The following is a 19,905-nucleotide window of genomic DNA, read 5'->3' on the forward strand; positions in this document are numbered from 1 at the left end:
GTAAAAGTACTGAAAATTGATAAAGTAAAGTAAAGTAGAACATTAAATGATTGTTTGCTTGTATGTTCTTAGGTACTTTCCACCTTAATGTTGCATAAATGAGCGCTGCGATCACAGCGGATCACACAGAGCTTTACACAACGAGCTGTGAGTCATTACTTCAGGTATGCAATACAATGAACAAAGAGGTCCCCAGCCAAATTAATTAATAGAGAGTTACAATCATTTTAAAAATCTTTAACCATATTTTATACTTTTACCTAAAAATTGTACTTACTTATAAGTACAGTACTTGAGTAAATGTACCTGGTTACTTTACACCCCACACACACACACACACACACACACACACACACACACACACACACACACACACACACACACACACACACACACACACACACACACACACACACACACACACACACACACACACACAGTACATATAAAGTCATCTGAATTAACTTAGGAATAGTTCACCCCAAAAAATGACCTATTTTCTATCAATTACACACCCTCTCCTATATGAGATAGAGATACATTAGCATCTCTCTGCCGGTCATCTAATTATTGTCTCAGGAATGCAACAAAAACAAAAGAATCTCCATGAATTCAATGCTTGTGTATACAGGGTATCTGCACATTTATAAAGTGACAATTTAATGACTTTTAAGACCTTTTCAACATCGAATTGTCAAATATTACGTAAGATAGAGGCAAACATTGTAATTTAATTAATTAAAACATTAATTAATATAAATTCATTCATTTTTTAAAAAAGGGTAATTTTCACAATATCTATCTGTGGAACCGAGTCAAAATGAATGTAATGACTCAACTCCTGCAATTCCAAATGCTTGTCAGGGTGGGGGGTCCCCAGTTCAATTATGATTATTTTGGGAGACAATGAACAGGTCATGAAGTCATAATGACTCTGTCCTTAAACTGTGACTGACGTCTGAGTGAAGTACACCCCGCCCCCCCAATTTTCAGTACTTATACTTCTACTCCACTACATCTCAGAGGCAAATATTGTACCTTTTCTCCATTATTATTTGACAACTTTATTTACTAGTTACTTTATAGATTTGAATTATTATTACAAAACATACATTAATCACTTCAGCCCTATTTCAACTTTGCCGATCTACAAGCTTTTAGATCTGCTATTTTCAAAACATTTTAATAGTTTATGTTTATACATAATGATACCTTGTGAAACATGACATTCTGCATAATGGGTACTTTTACTTTAGTTACTTTAAGTATATTTTGATGTCAATACTTTTGTACTTTTACTCAAGTAAATTTCGATTACCCGACTTTTACTTGTAACGGGGTATTTCTACATTGTGGTATTGATACTTTTACTCGAGTAAAATGTTACACCACTGTGTAATGCCCTACTGCATCATACAAGAGTGTCAAGCTGAAGAGGTGAAAATAGCTCAAGAGACGCATTGTGAGGTTGTATATACTTATATTACGAAAACGCCAGGTCGGCTGCCATGCCTATTTGTAGAATCACTTATACAAATCAAAAAAGAATAAAAACATACATGCATGCATTTACTGCTCAAAATAATTAAGGGAACCCTTTGATCTCTTAATTCTTTTGAGCAGTTTTTGTTAGCAGTACATGTACACAGTTCATGAAAACTCAAAATAATTAAGGGATCAAAGTGTTCCCTACATTTCTTTGAGCAGTATATATGTCACAGGGAAATTGGCATTCCAGGGAAATTGAAGGAGGAGCGCTCGCTTTTAGGCGCGGGGCTTCGGCGCGAGTCGGGGCTTTTCGAGACAGGGTTTTTTACACGAGGCTCGCGAGGAGGAGGCGCGAGGCGGGGCTTTGATACGAGGCGCCGCAAGGAGGAGGAGGAGGCGCGAGGCGGGGCTTTGATGCGAGGCCGACCTGGCTTTTGTTGTTCCCCCCCACATAGCAACCAGGGAGCTACGCTAGGGGAACGCTGAACACGCGTTCACACGCACACGTGATAATAGTTATTGTCCATGACGGAGGCGCGCCGACTCAGCAGAGCTTGAGGCCGAGGACGCACGCCCTCGCGCCGACCGGCCGACGGCTTGCTAGTCGAATCAGCGCCGTCCGAGTTGTGAACCGATAGGGGGAGAATAAATCTTTTCATAGGTTACAGTCTATGGTTACTATCCAGTGTCCACGACGACACAGATGTGTGCGTGTGCATGTGTGCGCCTGCACACACGCACACGGGTGCGCACACATGCACACGCATGTGCATGCGTGTGGATTCAGTGTGGATTCATTGCGCTCTAGTGTTAGTTATACAGAATTGCCTGGGTGGGTGGTAAAAACAAGCGCTCCTTTTTCAATTCTTCCAGACCTACCCACCTGCCTACTTGTACAGATAGACCTATTTATCCACTACCCTTAACCTCTGACATAGCAACAGCCTCCAACAAACAAACAAACAAACAAACAAACAAACAAACAAACAAACAAACAAACAAACAAACAAACAAAAACAGCCAGATAGACATACAGATAGATAGAGCATGAATGAATGAACAAATTAATGACTGACATTTTTTATCAAACAAATAGAAAACACTAAATCAAACAAGCAAAAAAAAGAAACCCAACATGTTTTTCCTGTTCCATTATCTGGGAATTGTTCGCCACCATTGTCGTCTGTTGATTGTCATGGCTGCCAGTTCCGACTTGATGTTGTGTGGGAGTTCAGACTGCTTCACACCGTACTGAATAACTGCTAGCTTACATAATATCTTCAGAGTAGGACTTAAGTCTAACGCGTAAAGGTCATCGTTGGTATGTGTGATGTTGAATATTCCTCCAACTTTCCATTCTTGGTATCCTCCAAAGAAGATGACACGATCTCCCACTATGCAACTGTACATCCAAAACTTCAGACACGGTCCTTTCCCCTTGGGTGCAACCTTCGTCCAGGAGAAGGTCTCTGGATTGTATTTACACAGATAATGAAAGGTCTCTGGATACGAGATCTGATTACTGATGATGCCACTACGTATGTATAGCTCTCCATTGTAGGCAAAGGCTGAATGATAGAAGCATTTTTCTGTAAGAGGCTGTGCAGAAGGTGTGTTCAGCCAGCAGTTGCTCTCTGTGTCAAACACTCTAAGAAAGTTATAGTAGTTCAAATCCCCATTGCCAACTCCATAGCCCCCAAATACAAACATCTTTGTCCCGATGATGGTGGCAGAGTGATAATATGAACCAAGTGGTAGAGTTCCTCTGGGGTTAATTAAAGACCAGACCATTGTGCTGGTGTCCAACTTGTAGATGGCATTAGTCAATCCAGTCCATCCAGTCAGCTGGGTTAACCCTCCATGGATAAACATGACCTTCTCCAAAACACAGGCTGAGGAGTAGTAGTACCTCCCCTCTGGAACAGTCCCAGAAACCCTGGGTTTCAACCATCTGTGGGTGTCGACATCAAATGCATAAAGCACATTGCAGTACTCTCCTCCCCAGTGTCCTCCCCAGATGTAGACTGTATCTTCTACCAGCACAGCTGTGTATCCATGACGCATGGAAGGAACCTCAAGGTGATGTTCTCCTCTCCCAGGTGTCGCTGACGTCAACTTACTCCAGCATAAAGACACTGTGTTGAAGACATGCACATCAATCTGGACAATGTCCTTCTTGCTCTCCCCAAAAAAGGAGTACAGCTTCTGCTCACTCACTACTACAGCAGCGCCTACAGCAGCGCCTACAGCAGCGTGTTTACCTTTCTTTGGAGCTCCTTTCAGGTGCAGTGTCCACCGTAACATTTCAGCAGTGGATGTAAGAATTCTCTTCAGTACTGCTCTGTACAAGAATACACAGCTATTGCGCTGTCACTTATATTGTTACAGCGGCACAAATGTGGTGCAAATCTTGGCCAATCCATGAGGTTTGCTGTTTGGGTTGGCCAATCAGGTTAGCCGATGCCGCTCTCATAATATGATGTCACTGGACCCGAGTCCAATGACGCCACTCACGCAGCAGCCGGGACAAGCAGATATCCAAAAATGTGTTTTGCACAAATCGGCCTCCTGGTGGCGCTATAACAGTCCAATCTGAAACATTTGGGGCAGGGGTTCTGCTTTGGCATTGAGGGAGTGTGTGTGCAGAGTTTCGCAGCGGCCAGGCCAACGGTGCCGGAGATTAGCTGTTCACAGACAGACAGACACACACACACACACACACACACACACACACACACACACACACACACACACACGCACATACACACACACACACATACACACACACACACACACACACACACACACACACACACACACACACACACACACACACACACACACACACACACACACACACACACACACACACACACACACACACACACACACACACACACACACACACACGGACGGATGGACAGGGTGCAAAACATACTCTCTCACCATGCCTTTCGGCCTGGCGGAGACAATAAATAAAAGCACTGAATAACTGCTAGCTTACATAACATCTTGAGACTAGGACTTAAGTCTAAGATGAACAGGTCAGTGTGTCTATGTCCTTTGTATCCTCAAAAGAAGATGATATGATCTCCGCTCTATGACGTCATAATCACTATAGTGTGAAGGTTTCTTTTTTGGGGGGGAATAAAACTTATGCCAGAGGTTTTATTTTGAAAAATACTGTTTGAGGGTTTTTCTTTGGAAGAACTGTGTAGTTATAGACATTGACAAATGATAACAGGGGGCGGAGCTGAGTAACTCCAATGAAGGACGAGGACACTCATCCGAGTCCAGTGACGCCACTCACAAGCAGCCAGGACAAGCAGGTCAAAAGTTGTGGACAAAAATAGAAACATGGTTTCTATTTTTTTTCTTCTAATATTCACCAATCAGAAACATACATTAAATCATGGGGGTCCCTGGTAAAAAATGTTATTAAACAAGAAAAATTGCTCCTCGGAGCACAGCTGTCTACGCCAGGTCAGGTATAGGTTATTGTGGCCTCCTGGTGGCGCTATAATAGGCCATTGTGAGTAGGGTGCCATTTATTCTTAGGCCTTTCAATCGGACACTGCATTCATGATTTGAAGCATTTTTTAAAGTGTTTTGCTAATTTAGACCTGCTGGTGGCGCTATAACAGGCAAATGTGAAAAGGGTGGCCTTTCTTCCTCGGCCTAGTACGAATGTGTGTGCAAAATTTCACGGAATTCGCATGCTGCGTTGATGATCTGAGTAATTTTGTTCAAAACAAACCAATCTTGCAAACTTTGGAAGCCAATCTTAGCCAATCAGGATGGAATATGGAAAATCGGACAGGTCCATGTTGATCACATGACTATAGAGATACTGTGTACCGATTTACGTGAGGTTTGGACAAAATCTGTAGGAGTGATATCCAAAAATGTGTTTTGCACAAATCGGCCTCCTGGTGGCGCTATAACCAATCTGAAACATTTGGGGCAGGGGTTCGGCTTTGGTGTTGAGTGAGTGTCTGTGCATAGTTTCGCAGCGGCCAGGCCAACGGTGCCGGAGATTAGCTGTTCACAGACAGACACACACACGGACGGACGGACAGGGTGCAAAACATACTCTCTCGCCATAATAAAAATAAACAAATACAAGTACTGAATAACTGCTAGCTTACATAAGATCTTAAGACTAGGACTTAAGTCTAAGATGAACAGGTCATCAGTGTGTCTATGTCCTTTGTATCCTCCAAAGAAGATGATATGATCTCCCACCATGCAACTGTACATCCAAAACTTCTGACATGGTCCTTTCCCCTTGGGCTCAAGCTTCTTCCAGGAGAAGGTCTTTGGATTGAATTTCCACAGATCATTGAAGATTTGGTTCTGGTTGATGCCACTAAATATGTACAGCTCATCGTGGTAGGTAAAGCCTATATGACCCAAACGTCCTTATGGATGAAGATGTGCTGAAGGTGTGCATATATTATGCTTATGTTCGTGTCCATTAATATAATAGGAACGATCTCTTCAGCCAATCAATATTTAGCAACTGAGAGCTCAACACACTGAAAACTGAACAGATCTTTTCGGGAAGTGATTTGGTAAATGTTTGTCTGTTTTAAATGTATAAATGTATAAACATTATTTAAAGCTCATTTAAATAGTTTTACTATTTAAACATAACACGCACTGGTGCTACCAATATCTGGAAGCTAACTTCACTGGTGCTACGAGGAGCGAGGTTTGTAAGACTTGTAGGATTGACAGTAGTGCTGGTAATCTGCAGGGTACTTTATCACATACACCGGGCATAGGCTATAAGAACATATCACACAGGTTACAGTTGAAAATAATAAAAACTTGACGCATGTTCCTTGATGATTGTAGTGGGAGTATGTCATATACATATGATCGTGATTCAAAAATATAAATCACATGGCTTAGATTTTTGCATGTGAGTGACAAAGTGTGAAAAGTTGATTGTTATGACTGTTAATACAGTATGTCTAAGTGGAGTTAAAACTGTCGTTTTACAACATATGTGACCAACCAACCCACTGAAATTAACTCAGAATTACACAATTAGTGTGTATTTGAAAATTAAGAATTAAAACTTTGAATATGTATTTATTGCAATTACTAATAGCTCTGGAATGACAAAAAAAGTAGCTATGAAATGCATGCTTATAAATATTTTAAATGAACTTTAAATGGACAGAATCAGATGGCTTAACGTCTAGAGGGAAACTATTGTGAGGAGGTGCATGCATTTCTCGGCAGGGAAACAAAGCTCAGCAGAACACACACACACACACACACACACACACACACACACACACACACACACACACACACACACACACACACACACACACACACACACACACACACACACACACACACACACACACACACACACACACACACACACACACACACACACACACACACACACACAGACAGACAGACAGACAGACAGACAGACAGACAGACAGACAAACCCCCCAACCGCCACCCCACACCTCCCACACCCCATAACTCCAAACCCCATCCCACCCCATACCCTCTACCCCTAACTTCACCACCTGCAATACTCTCATTCTTACAAACCAATACTCTCTCACTCTTACAAACCCCACCCCCCCCAACTGCCAGCCCACACATCTCCACCTCCATAACTCAAACCCCCATCCCACTTCAGGAGTCCCGAGTTGGTGTTGGCGAGACCACACTCTCGCATCGCATTGCAAATACCCTATCCTATATGATCCGGCCTAACTGGCCTATGCCCCCCTCAACATAATCCCCCCCATACCCTCTACCCCCCAACTCCACCACCTACAATACTCCCCCACTCCCACAAACCCCATAACCCTCAACTGCCAGCCCACACCTCTCAACCCCCATAACTCAAAACCCCATCCCACCCCATACCCTCATACCCCCAAATCCCACCCAACCCATTACCCCCACTCCCAGAACCCCCGGTCCCCATGCCCCCAACCAGCACACCACAACCCCCAAACTCCACCCACCCAAGCCCTCATGCACCCCCCACCCCATAACCCCCCAACCGCCACCCCACACCTCCCACACCCCATAACTCCAAGATGCAAGGTGCAGATAAGAGGTTTTGCGCTTCAACATTTTAGCACTAATTGGCACTGAACAAGATAGGAAGTTTTAGTCAAATGACTTCTCTGACAAAATGAGGGACGGGACTATCTTGCAGACTGAGCATGTGCAGCATAGCCTAAAGTCCTCATCCACAGTGAAATCCGAAAATCATGAAATTTGCACATAGGAGGTTTTGCGTTTTGGCCATCGATATGTGCCACCACTGTGAGAAATTAGAATAGTGAGAAAGTAAATAGTAGAAATGTAGGCTTGTTGTTATAATGGAAGAATTGCAAATAGAGGAAAACATTTAAACAATTGTTTAATGCCTATAAAAAAGGGACAGACCCAAAATTAGCCCCAAACTAAGGAGACAAGATGAAAGTTGATGAAGATGAAGTTTTACAATGTGCATTACATTCACCCATTCACACACACATTTTGATTTATTTATTGATTGATTGAACACTTTATTAACAGTTTGCATCACTTGAAACAGCCGATCTAATTTAAGGTACTTTTCCCACTGTGCCAGTCCCAGCAAAAAGACGTTCAGGTGTGCAGCAAGTGTGAACCAGTACAAAAACGCACAGCTGAGGCTGTTTCAAATGGCGGCCTCCATCTACCTTCCCTTGTAGACCAGTGATCTGCTCACAAGCCGTGATTTCATATTTGCTCATTAGGTCAGTGAAGCGAGTATGCCATGTAAGACAGCTGAAGTGCTAGGGTAAAATTACATAATCTGAGTTAGCCCTGCTGATCTTTTATTAAACTATTTTACTTTGCTTTTGATCCAACTCAGCGTTGCAGAAGGTTGACACCTTTCCTTGCATGAACTAGGCAGAAGACAGATACAACACTCCACATAGCTTGGGACCCTGCACTGTAAAATATTTTCATTGAAATTTACAGTAACTTACAGGCAGCACGATGCCAGTAAAGTACTGTAATATATTTCACAGTAGGTGTACTGTGATTACATTTACAGTAGCATTTTTAATACTGTAAACCAAATCACAGTACACAACTGTGACCATTTTAATACTGTAAACTAAATCACAGTACACAACTGTGACCACTCTAATTACTGTAAACTAAATCACAGTACACAACTGTGACCATTCTAATTACTGTAAACCAAATCACAGTACACAACTGTGACCAGTCTAATTACTGTAAACTAAATCACAGTACACAACTGTGACCAGTCTAATTACTGTAAACTAAATCACAGTACACAACTGTGACCATTCTAATTACTGTAAACTAAATCACAGTACACAACTGTGACCAGTCTAATTACTGTAAACTAAATCACAGTACACAACTGTGACCATTCTAATTACTGTAAACTAAATCACAGTACACAACGGTGACCATTCTAATTACTGTAAACCCAAAATATGTACATTACTGTATTTTTACAGTTCATTTCACATTACTGTAATAAAAATACTTTTTTTCTTACAGTAGTTTCCATTACTATGAAGCCAAATTACTGTACAGGCTACACAACTGTAAACAATGATACTATTGGAATCTTAAAATGTATACCTTACTGTGCTACTAGAAATTCCTGTAACATATCTCACCACAGCACTTAACAGTAACATGACATTTATTTTTGAGGAAAGCAAACCCTGTTAAACAATAGCCATTACAGAACATGTGACATTTAAAGTGCAGACTTTTTAAGAACCATTTAAAATCTGTAAAATTGCCTCTGTTGGCCAATGGGCCTAAAACTTTGTTTCCCATATGGCTTTGCAGTAAAACAATAAATGAACATTAAACATCAGTTAACAACAACACCTAGTAGTGAAGTCATTGAGGTACTGTACAGTATAAAACCCCATTTTACCACCATTGTAAACTGTAAGAACAAATTAGTCCCCCCCTTCTATGAAGTCCTTCAGAGAAGGAGACAAAACCTGAGACAGGGGAAGCACACACTAATATTGAATATTGAGGTGCTGCCATGGTAAATACAAAGGAGGAGGCACATGGAATGGTCTCTGTTGGCCAATGGGCCTAAAACAAATTTCAGGCTTTGCAGTAAAACAACAGTACGGGTACGGTCACACCAAAGTTTAATTCTACCAATGAGGGTGGATTCTGCCGATGTGACCGTACCCTTAATGAACATTCTAAGACTAAGACATTTCTATCGAATAACAACCCCTAGTTTCACAAACCGTATTGTGTCTATTCACAAATTATAAGTTATCTTTTTTTTAATGATGTCCTTCAAGGAAGGACACTAAACCTGAGACAGGAGAAGGAGCACACACCAATATTGAGGTGCTGACCATGGTAAATACACAAATATTTAAAAAGGAGTAGGTGGCACAGCTACAATGCAATGTGTTTTTTTATCAAATAAAAAATACAAACGTTTTCACAGGTAGTCTTCCTTGGATGAAGACTCCAAACCCTGAGTTTTTTTTGTTTGTTTTTCCTTAAATCATCGCTATGAGCTGTGCTACATCCTTCTGAAACATTTGCTATAACCTTTCATACAAATAAAGAAATGTGCAAAACATAAACAAACTCTGGTCATGCCAGAACATGCCATGAAGACCTAAAACTACTAGGCAGTCCACAAATCCTATCAAGTCCAACTCTCTTTTCTCATGAAATTGCAATATTGTGACACTCTTAATAGTTTTGCGAATCAAATTCCACAAATTCCCTAATCAAAGTGGCCACACTGCGATTCAGAGCTGTGCTCTTCCTTTGCACCTTCTTGCCAGATTTACGGCTGACCTGTGTCTTGGATGTACACTTTGAGCCTTCAGGGTTAATCCTCAGGAAGAACCTGCAAGCAGAAGAAGTAGTCTATTAGTGCTTTTCCCCCCACCAATATGATATTCCCTATCAGCCACTGCAAATACAAAACAGATCCCAGCGACAATGATGATAACCATGGTGTCTATTAGTCACTACACATAGGGACATTGTCTAACATAAATAACAATACTTATCAATGTGTCATTAAACATCATTAGTTATGCACAGCCGAATGCACCTGCACAAAATAACACCCACTAGTAAGGATAACCCTAGTTATCTTGTGCCTCAGCTGTTTAATTTATCACCTTAGATGGTATTCATCTGGCTAAATTATGTCTGTTCCTAAAAAAACGAGAATGTTCAGGGTTAAAGATTGATATGGCTGGGCCAGATAAGGAATAGTAATGTTGAGCATGTGAAAATTCTTTGAAGTCTTGGAGATAAGTACAATACAGTCTACATGTTACACTTACGCTAGAGAATGGTTTGAGCCCAAGTGATGGGCCATAATATTAAACTAGTCATCATATAGCCAACTAGATGACAAAAACACACATTTGTTTGATCTCACAGCATAGACTCATGTTTTAACATTATCTGTTGGACATGTGTATAAGTGTTTCTCAACTTGAAAGATGATATTCATTAAGGTGACTTTAAACAATTTTAGTGGAGGCGTGACATGCTTTTTTTCAGATTATTTGTGCTGAACCATTTCAAATTGTGTAAGCCAACAAGTCAGAGAGACTAATGATGTGCTAACCTCTGAATGAACTCCAAAGTACTGGCTGCCTCTTCCTGGTACTCTATGTTGAAGACATAGTAGCAGGCCATTAGGACAGCTGTTGCTGAGGAGAAGTCAGGAAGGTCCTCTGACTGGGTGAGGACATTTCCCTCCATGGCCAGCATCCATTTCTGTGCCTCCAGAACTGAGTCCCCTATAACACACACACACACAGCAGGTATAACAATTATTGTTATAGCCTATGATTTAGCATAAGAAAAGGTAGAGACAATTATTCCATCTATAAATAAATTATACGTGTAAAAATGAACAAGCTGTCAAGTTATAGTATATCCAGGATTTGAATGGACCTATGTACCTCTAATCCCCTTCCCTTTGTTTGATATAAACTGACCAATCCTATAGTTGCATCACATTCCTCCATGAGAATGTTGATACTATCCCTCAGGAGATCAGGTGTTCAGTTCTCTGTGTGTGTGTGTGTGTGTGTGTGTGTGTGTGTGTGTGTGTGTGTGTGTGTGTGTGTGTGTGTGTGTGTGTGTGTGTGTGTGTGTGTGTGTGTGTGTCTATCTGCCGTACTTTGACAAAATGGAGGCATATATTACCAGGCATGCCACAGCTTCATGTACTGTATGTGATAAAATGAGACTATGTATTATATAAACTGAAGATGTTGTACAGGCACTATCTCTGATCACATTGCCACTTAGCCTTCCACCTCCAGTTGACAGTTCTCTACAAACCATAATATTCTGTACTGTATATTCAGAATAATACACTTACCAAGTGCCATTAACCTAGGTGTGCTTGGTAGTGAGAGCATGCCTTCTGCATCTGCTGAGGTTGTCGTCACCTAAATAACAGAAAAGATCAAACACAAAGACAGAAAGTTATAATATTTAAACAATAAAGCTGTTAGTCAATGCCTTTCTCACCAGTTATTCAATAACACTGTGGTTTGTCTTGCATTGAACTGTAAATGGCAAGTCTGAACTGTGTCCAGTATGAAAGACAGGATGGATGAACTATGGGAAAATAAAGTCTACAAATGTACTATACCGGTGCATTAGAAGAGAGTAAAAAATAGAGTTCTGCAGTAGTCCTTTAAGATGTGCACATATCTATCCCTAATCCCAATAAATATGCAGTGGACACATATGTTCACAAAATCCATGTTCACAAAGTACTTACATCAGCCAGAAGAAAGAGTGAATCCTCTTTTTCTTTGAAGTAGGCCATTGTGACGAGTAGAGATGCAACACCGTGGTTGATGTTGCCCACCCCGCTTATGTCTTTCAGGACTGTCCTGACATCCTTTGTCCACCTTGTAAGTTGACTTTGAAAAAAATGTAGCAGCTTCTTTCCTTTACTGTCCAGGGAATCCTGGAGTCTGGTGTCAACATCAATCCCTGTCAATGTGCTGAAGTGAGCACACATGAATCTTGAAATGAACAGAAATGGCCACTGTTCCTTGAGTTCCACGGTGCTGGGTGGAGGGTTTCTATTGATAGCATAGCGCTGGATGGTATATGTCATCTTCATCAATTCATCCACTCGGCCACGTTGTGCTGCCCGGGGACCCTCTGTTGAGAAAAGGCCTACCATCTCCTCTCTCTTCGCCTCTGCAGATGCTGGTGTGTCATCTTCAGGGAGGTCAAGTGGCTGCCAATTGATGCAGCCGTAGCTGTCTGTTTTGGCACATTTAGATGCAGTGGACTGGGTGCTGGATGTTCCAGGCTGGCTGTCATCCATGACTGCTGAACGACATCTTGGTTTCCTAACTCTAACTAGTGTGTTGTCACGATTGACGTAGTCAGCCCTGGTCTTTAACTGACACTCCAAAGCGTAATAACCATTTCCCACTTTCTCTCCCTCCAACATCTCAGCAAAGCTTGTCGGGTACTTATCACAGATTCTTTGGGCTATTTCTGAACAATGGCTTAGTTTTGGGTTCAAGCACACCTCTCGGATTGAATCCACAATGATTCTCACCATTGCTAATCTATTTTCCTTCTTGGGTTTCTTTCCCTGTGCAAGAGACTGTCTTAAACTGGCTGGCATCTTCTCCCATGGCACTTGATAGGATGAGACCCATCCAGTGCTCTGTATCGGCACATGGACTGGAGGAGTGCTTGAGGTTGGAGAGTTGGAGGTGCTAACAGAGTTGCTTGGAGAGTTGGAGGTGCCATCAGAGTTGTTTGTTGAGTTGTAGGTGCTAACAGAGTTGCTTGGCTGGCTTGTAGTCTGGTCTTCATGGCCTGTGTATTAGGAAATAATAGGGAATAGGAAACAATGTTCAGACAATTTGTTATTGTTTAACACTTTAAACAGTGGATTAAATCCACATGTCATGACCAACAGTAATACTAACAAAATATGTAAACCTTTCTATCACAATTGTAGATTGAAATATATCCTTAGAGAGCTGGTCAGGTTACTTAAAAAAGGAGATCAAACTTTTAAACTAGACATCGATTTGTGGCTGAATGTTGCCATAAAAGAACACTGGGAGAGTTATTCTGACATACTGTAAGAGATTGCCTTTTACTGAATTGCATGTTACATATTTGTATACAGTATATTTTAGCCTACATTTTAAGATCTATTCCTTAAAGATCCAGCTTCACTGCAAAAATCAAAATTCTGGAGTGACAGGACTATAATTGGCTGCTTCACACAAACTGTATATGCCGGCGAGACCAAAAGCCCATGGTAAATGAACTATATACAAGTATACACTAAAAGGACTGCTGGGTGCTTAGCCCCGTTTCTCCAAGCCCTGGTGAAAGATTCTACCAAATGCTTGCAAGCCCTGCAAGTCGATGAGGCCAGGTATTAGAACGTGTACAGGCTACTAAATTTAACCTGCCTCTTGCTAAGTTGAATGAAAAGAAACACAATCATTAATGTTTTCCCCTGCTAGAATCCACTCCTAAGAAGCACCATTGTGACAACTAGTGACTACACAACTTAAGACTCACCTCTGTTTTTTAAGTAGTGTACCAGTCTTCTGGAAGCTATAAGTGGGATAACTTCTTTGACATCTTCCTCTGAAACATACTGTAGATCACTGTCGGTCCTCACACCAATGACAGCCAAGTGGTCGATCAGTTTCTGATATTCACCTTCCTGAAGTGTGGGGAGGGCCTTCCTGATGACATCATCAAAGGGCTGCTCCATTATCTCTTAATTAGAATAAACAGAGTGATGGAAAGATACAAGATCAACATCAAATCTGTTATATAATGGCAATGTGTATCCCATGTCATTGTGGTCCACAACCACAACCATAGATTTTTGGTATTTGGTGCCCTTGTAAGTAATAACTGGCGTCACTATAGATGCCTCATGAATGCCTCTCATCCTAACAACTTCTTGTATGCCAAGATTATACAACCGACCATCAAATTCATCAGAATGCTGTATTTGCACAGTCGGTGGGAAAAGGCTGCCAGCCTGAAGATAGGCTTGTAAGAGTTGGTGTCTCTCAGCCAGTGTGCTATTAAGGTTTTTGAAATTGTGAAGCTTTCTTGCGCACTGTTTGAAAAATGTGTGTTTACTTTCAAACCGAAGAGTCCAAAGTCTAATGAGTGGACCAAAATGTAGTATGAGTCCAGGGTAGTGAAGCAAGTAATGGTGTTTTGGTTTCAGAGGTTTACCTGGAAAGAGAGTAGCTCTTGAATGAATATAGTGTTCCAGTAGAACTTTCAGATATGCTACTTGGTTGGCATGGATTTTTGGTGCAGTTATCATTGCCACTATCTCTCGTAGCTGTAAGCACAACTGCCAGACCTCATCTTCCAAAGGATTCTTTATCCTGTCACCAACAAGCAGTGGGAGTAAGCGAAGTAAACACCAGTTTTGAGCTGCATTTCCTCCCAGCTTTTCACTGTCTGGACGTACTACACATGGTTTACTATTGGAATCATTTTGTACATAATTAAAAGTAGAAATTATCCTATTCAACTGAGTGTAAGTAAAATGCTTCCCTACAGTGATAAGACGTTTAATGTAAAGAGCCAGATCTAATTGAACAACCCCTTCAAATAAGTCATGGCCTAAGCATGGCGGGAGCCCTGGGTCACATACATGGAAGTATTTCAGGCTATTGAAAACAGAGTCAAATTTAACACCATCAACAACATTTAACCGAGGGTTCATTGCAAGCACATCCACAGAGTTCTTGTAGCTCTGCTTTGTCCGTGAAGGGCCTAATTCTGTAGGAGAGTGTCTCCAAGTGTCTCTATCTATACCACAATAGCGACAGAAATGATCACTTTTACTAACATTTTCTGTGAAGCCACCAATGGCGTGTGACCCAAGGTTATCTCCACAAAATGCGATCACTGCCCCTTGCACTATTTGACCATTATCCAGCAAAATTCCAGACTCTTCAAGGTCCTTCAAATCTCTCACAAGAGGAGCAAACACTTTAGCTTGCTTAAAAAACTTTAAATCTTCCTCCCTACAAAGCATAACAAGCTGTATAGGGTCTATGGTGGACCTGTTGTGAGCAGAGATTTCAGACATTGTCATGTAAACTGCAAGTTGTTTGTGCTTTTTTCGTCCTGACCCAAGAGGATTTGCCACTTCAAATGCGTCTTGGAACAAGATAATGGAAACTGAGGACTTACACTGCTTAAAGATGATCTTTTCTTTAACATTTCTGCCATCCCTTACATCCTCGAGCAAATGTGGATCATCTGATCTGTGTGCCTGTGCTTCAGTGAACTGTTCTTTAACAGACTGGTGGTTCAATAGGGCCTTTAATGTCTCCTTTACAGGAACATATTGCAAAAAGCGATCATTTCCATCGGGGTCTATACCAAGATAAACCTGTGTGGGTGCTACATGGTTAAAATGTCTCTTGAAATATGTCTTCCTGGTTTGATCAGATCTAAATATTCCCTCATTATACAGCCGCATGAGGTTATTCTTATTTAGCCCAGTTATAATTTTATCAATTTCACTTTCTGACATATTCTGCTTTGCTAATTCTTCCTTCAATTTGGAAAATACCAGTTCCATACTGCTGTCATGGACAACTTGGAAATCCTCAATTAAACTTTGGATAGTGCTGGCTGGTAGCAGCATTTTGCCTTGCATCCTCAAGTAGAATAGTGCCAAGTTCATGAGAAATGTGTCAGGATTTGCACCAAGTTGTACATTATCAGAACTTTCATCATGGACTTCAGTATCAGGCCTATTTGAATCATCACTGTCCATTTGGACAGGATTCTCAAACAATGACACATCATTTTCCATTTGGACAGGCTTCTCAGAAACATCTCTGTGTTTCTTGCTGATGTGGGATGTGAAAGATGACTTCACATCAAAGTATTTTTTACAGTTAGGAAAGGGGCAGCTAACCTTTTTTCCATTTCCTATGTGCATTTTTAAATGTTCACAAAAGCTCTGTAAATTGGGACATGTATGCTTGCATCCCTCAACCTGACAGGTCCTCCTCACATTAGCTTGGGCTGGTCTATGGATAGTTTCCTTTGGCTGTGTATGCTTCCGACGCATGTGAGATTTAAGTGCCAACAATGTCTGAAAACTGCAAGGGCAAATAGGCAAACCACAATAGAACCTGGAATTAGCCAGGTGTCTATGCATCTTAACATGTTGATAAAATGTGTCAAGAGTCCCTGCAGATAAATGACACTGCTTGCAGACAAAAAGGTTGACCATTTTGATTACATTACCTAGCCAACAGGCAACTAATCATCAACTAACAACACTAAATGAAAACCATCATTTGGAAAACAGAACAAACTTTAATGGATGAGAGTTAATATTAATAAACAGATAAACAGTCAGTTATGTAAAGAGACAGTTGATATTTAACTTTAGTTTAGCAGCTTATTAGCAAGTGTACATTCATTTGACTCACCAATGCAAGTTGCAGGCTCTGTGAAGTCCAGAATATGGGTCAAATCCGTCTTTTTCACTGAGGGAGCAATCCCTGAATTATAAAAGACAATGATGTACATTAAAGGATGTAGACATAACAAAGATAAGCTTAATTAATACTACAGCCAAATCTCTGCCTTATGCCCACCTAGCTACTGCACACACTCAACTGCATGTGTTTCTCCTGTCATGGAGGAAATGAAAGTGAAGCTGAATTAATCAATGGCATCTGAAGCTATACAGAGAGATTGGAGATTAAAACACTAACACAGTTACAGTATGGAGTAAAATAATGCACAAGAAATAATTATGTTAGTTTTGATTGAGGATTTCTAACACATTTTACTTTACAGGCTGCACTCTCTCACTCTCTCTCCCCCCTCTCTCTCATTTATCCAAATATACCAAACATCATGCAAATCTAACTTGTTAGATGTGCCAGTGTTGACCTCTCTGAATGAGACTAATCTATTTGTAGATGAAAAGAATATACCTACTAGTTTTCTTATATTGTTTCTCTCTGGGCTCTGCAGCTCCTCCACAGTCTTCCATCCTGTTTTTCCCTCCAAAACACTGTCTTCTTCCCATGATGCACTGCAGTCTTCCCATGATGCACTTCAGTCTTCCCACAATGCACTTCAGTCTACAGTAACATACACCAATACACTAGTATGATACTGTGATTTTAATGTATATTACTGTGAACATTTTTAACATCTCACAAATCTTTATTTTAATCATGTATTTCGTTCAAGTGCATCTATTTTGTTACATTTAGAGCACATGGGTTCCTCACTGGACATGTAAACACTGAGCTGATGCAAAAATACAACCACAGAGGACCACAATGATAGTTATCTATTAACTTTATTGTGCTATACCCAACATTTATTTGTGACAGTATTTTCTGGAAATATAGCATCCAGACTATTGTTGATACTGTAGATGTCCCACTCCCACCTATGCCCCAGGGCACATTAAGTCCTAAAGTTATTGATGTATTGCTTTTTATTTGTGGTGTGTGGTTTTAATGTTGTATGTTGAGATTACACCATGCAGTGTACCAGAACATCATCTGTTTAAGAGAGTAGCTGATATATTGCACTCTTACCTTAGTGCTAGGTGTACTCTTAGTTGCTTGTTTTAGATGAGAATGCTTGTAAGACTTCTGGTGATTAGTAGTTTTCTTGCCTACATATGTTGAATGCACTTATTGTAAGTCGCTTTGGATAAAAGCGGTTGCTAAATGACTGTAATGTAATGTAATGTAACAGCAAATACCAGATAATAGGTATCTGTATGGGGGGCTATCAACGTGAGAAAATACCACCCAGGAGAATATGAGTCTGGCAGTCACTGACAGAAGGGCGCCCCAAATTAATATGTGGACATCAGGCCTGGAACTTCATGATTGTAGGGCCAAGGCCACTTGGCCTTTGGTGTTGTCAATTTCATGAGAGCACAGAGGTCAAATGCAGGGACAGTGTCATATTAAGTCCATGGTAATAGTGAACTGAGTTGGAGGGTCAAGGGTGACTTATTGTTTTATGCCCATATTAGGAGATGTCTGTTTCCGTCTGTCTAACTGTGTCCCTTCTTATGCCCATATTTGGAGATATCTGTATATGTCGGTCCTTGCCAATCTTATGCCCATGATGATGCATTGATGACACATTGAGGTTGGACAACACGCTCCATATTTGGGCGTAGCTGCTTTGGGAACTCCTTATATGGTTATGGCTGAGTCATTGTGACATGGATGTGATGACGTAGTTCCATGAGTGTGACGCCATAGTCATAGTGACGTGGCCGTGGTTTGTTTAGGGTTACGTTGTCATAGTGATGTCACTCTGTTTTTTTTATGGTTATGTCAGAGTGATGTGCCCGTGGTTTGGTTTGCCTGCCCACCGGCTCTCCCCTTAGCCAATTTCCATATTGAATATGGAGATCCAGTTGAACAGAACCGGCGATCCAACCGTTATGACCCTATGGGCATGCCCATATTGGGGCCTATACTGATGACATCAGGGATCTATATGGTCATTAGAGACACAGACAGACAGACAGACAGACAAGTACATCAGGTACTAAAGAAAGATGCAGGTTTGGAAAGTATCGATAAGCTAGCCAGATGTATGGAGGATCAAGATGACTGGAAAGGCCACTGCATGGAGGGCTAGTTTGAAGATGACCTGAGAGAGATGGTTTAGGTGTTGCAAGGGGTAGCCCTGGGCCTGACATCTTACTGTACAACCTGTGTGATTGCCAGTCCCCTTCATTGCTTAGCACACAAATGGAAGACATTCTGATGGGACGAGGTATGTCACACCGCATTCCAGCAGCTGCAGGAAACACTCTGGTATATCCCAACCCAGGCTGCCCGTTTATCTTTGACACTGACACCAGTGAAAGCTAGGGGTCTTGGTGCAGTGCTGGTGGTTCCAGTGCATCCCAGCACTCCTTATGTTTGGTAGAGAGCTGCCAACCCCAGTGAACCTCTTGTTTGGACCACAACCTAAAACTCAACTGAGGGGGGAGGTGGATTGGATTATTTATTATTATTATATAAGAGACATTGTGTGTGATACATTAACTGAAGTGGGGAGTACTTGTAGAGGCCAGAGCCTACAATTCCCATTGTGCAGGAATAGACCTACAATTACTGTCATTTCTTTGTCACAGCCCCTGTCTGGGCTACCAGGGCCTGTGTGTCTTTATCTTCCACAGGGCCTGCAGGTTGGGCAATAGGGTGCCAATCAGGTGCATTGGGAGCACCTGGTCAGTGTTCCCAGGGTGCCCTATAAAATGCTGGCTGTGGTCACACACAGTACCTGCAATACTGGTTGCAATAATGCAACCAGAGAGGACCACTTTAT

The sequence above is a fragment of the Gymnoscopelus microlampas genome, assembly GCF_963454915.1.
Source record: "Gymnoscopelus microlampas genome assembly, chromosome: 5".
In the NCBI taxonomy this organism is placed as follows: domain Eukaryota; kingdom Metazoa; phylum Chordata; class Actinopteri; order Myctophiformes; family Myctophidae; genus Gymnoscopelus; species Gymnoscopelus microlampas.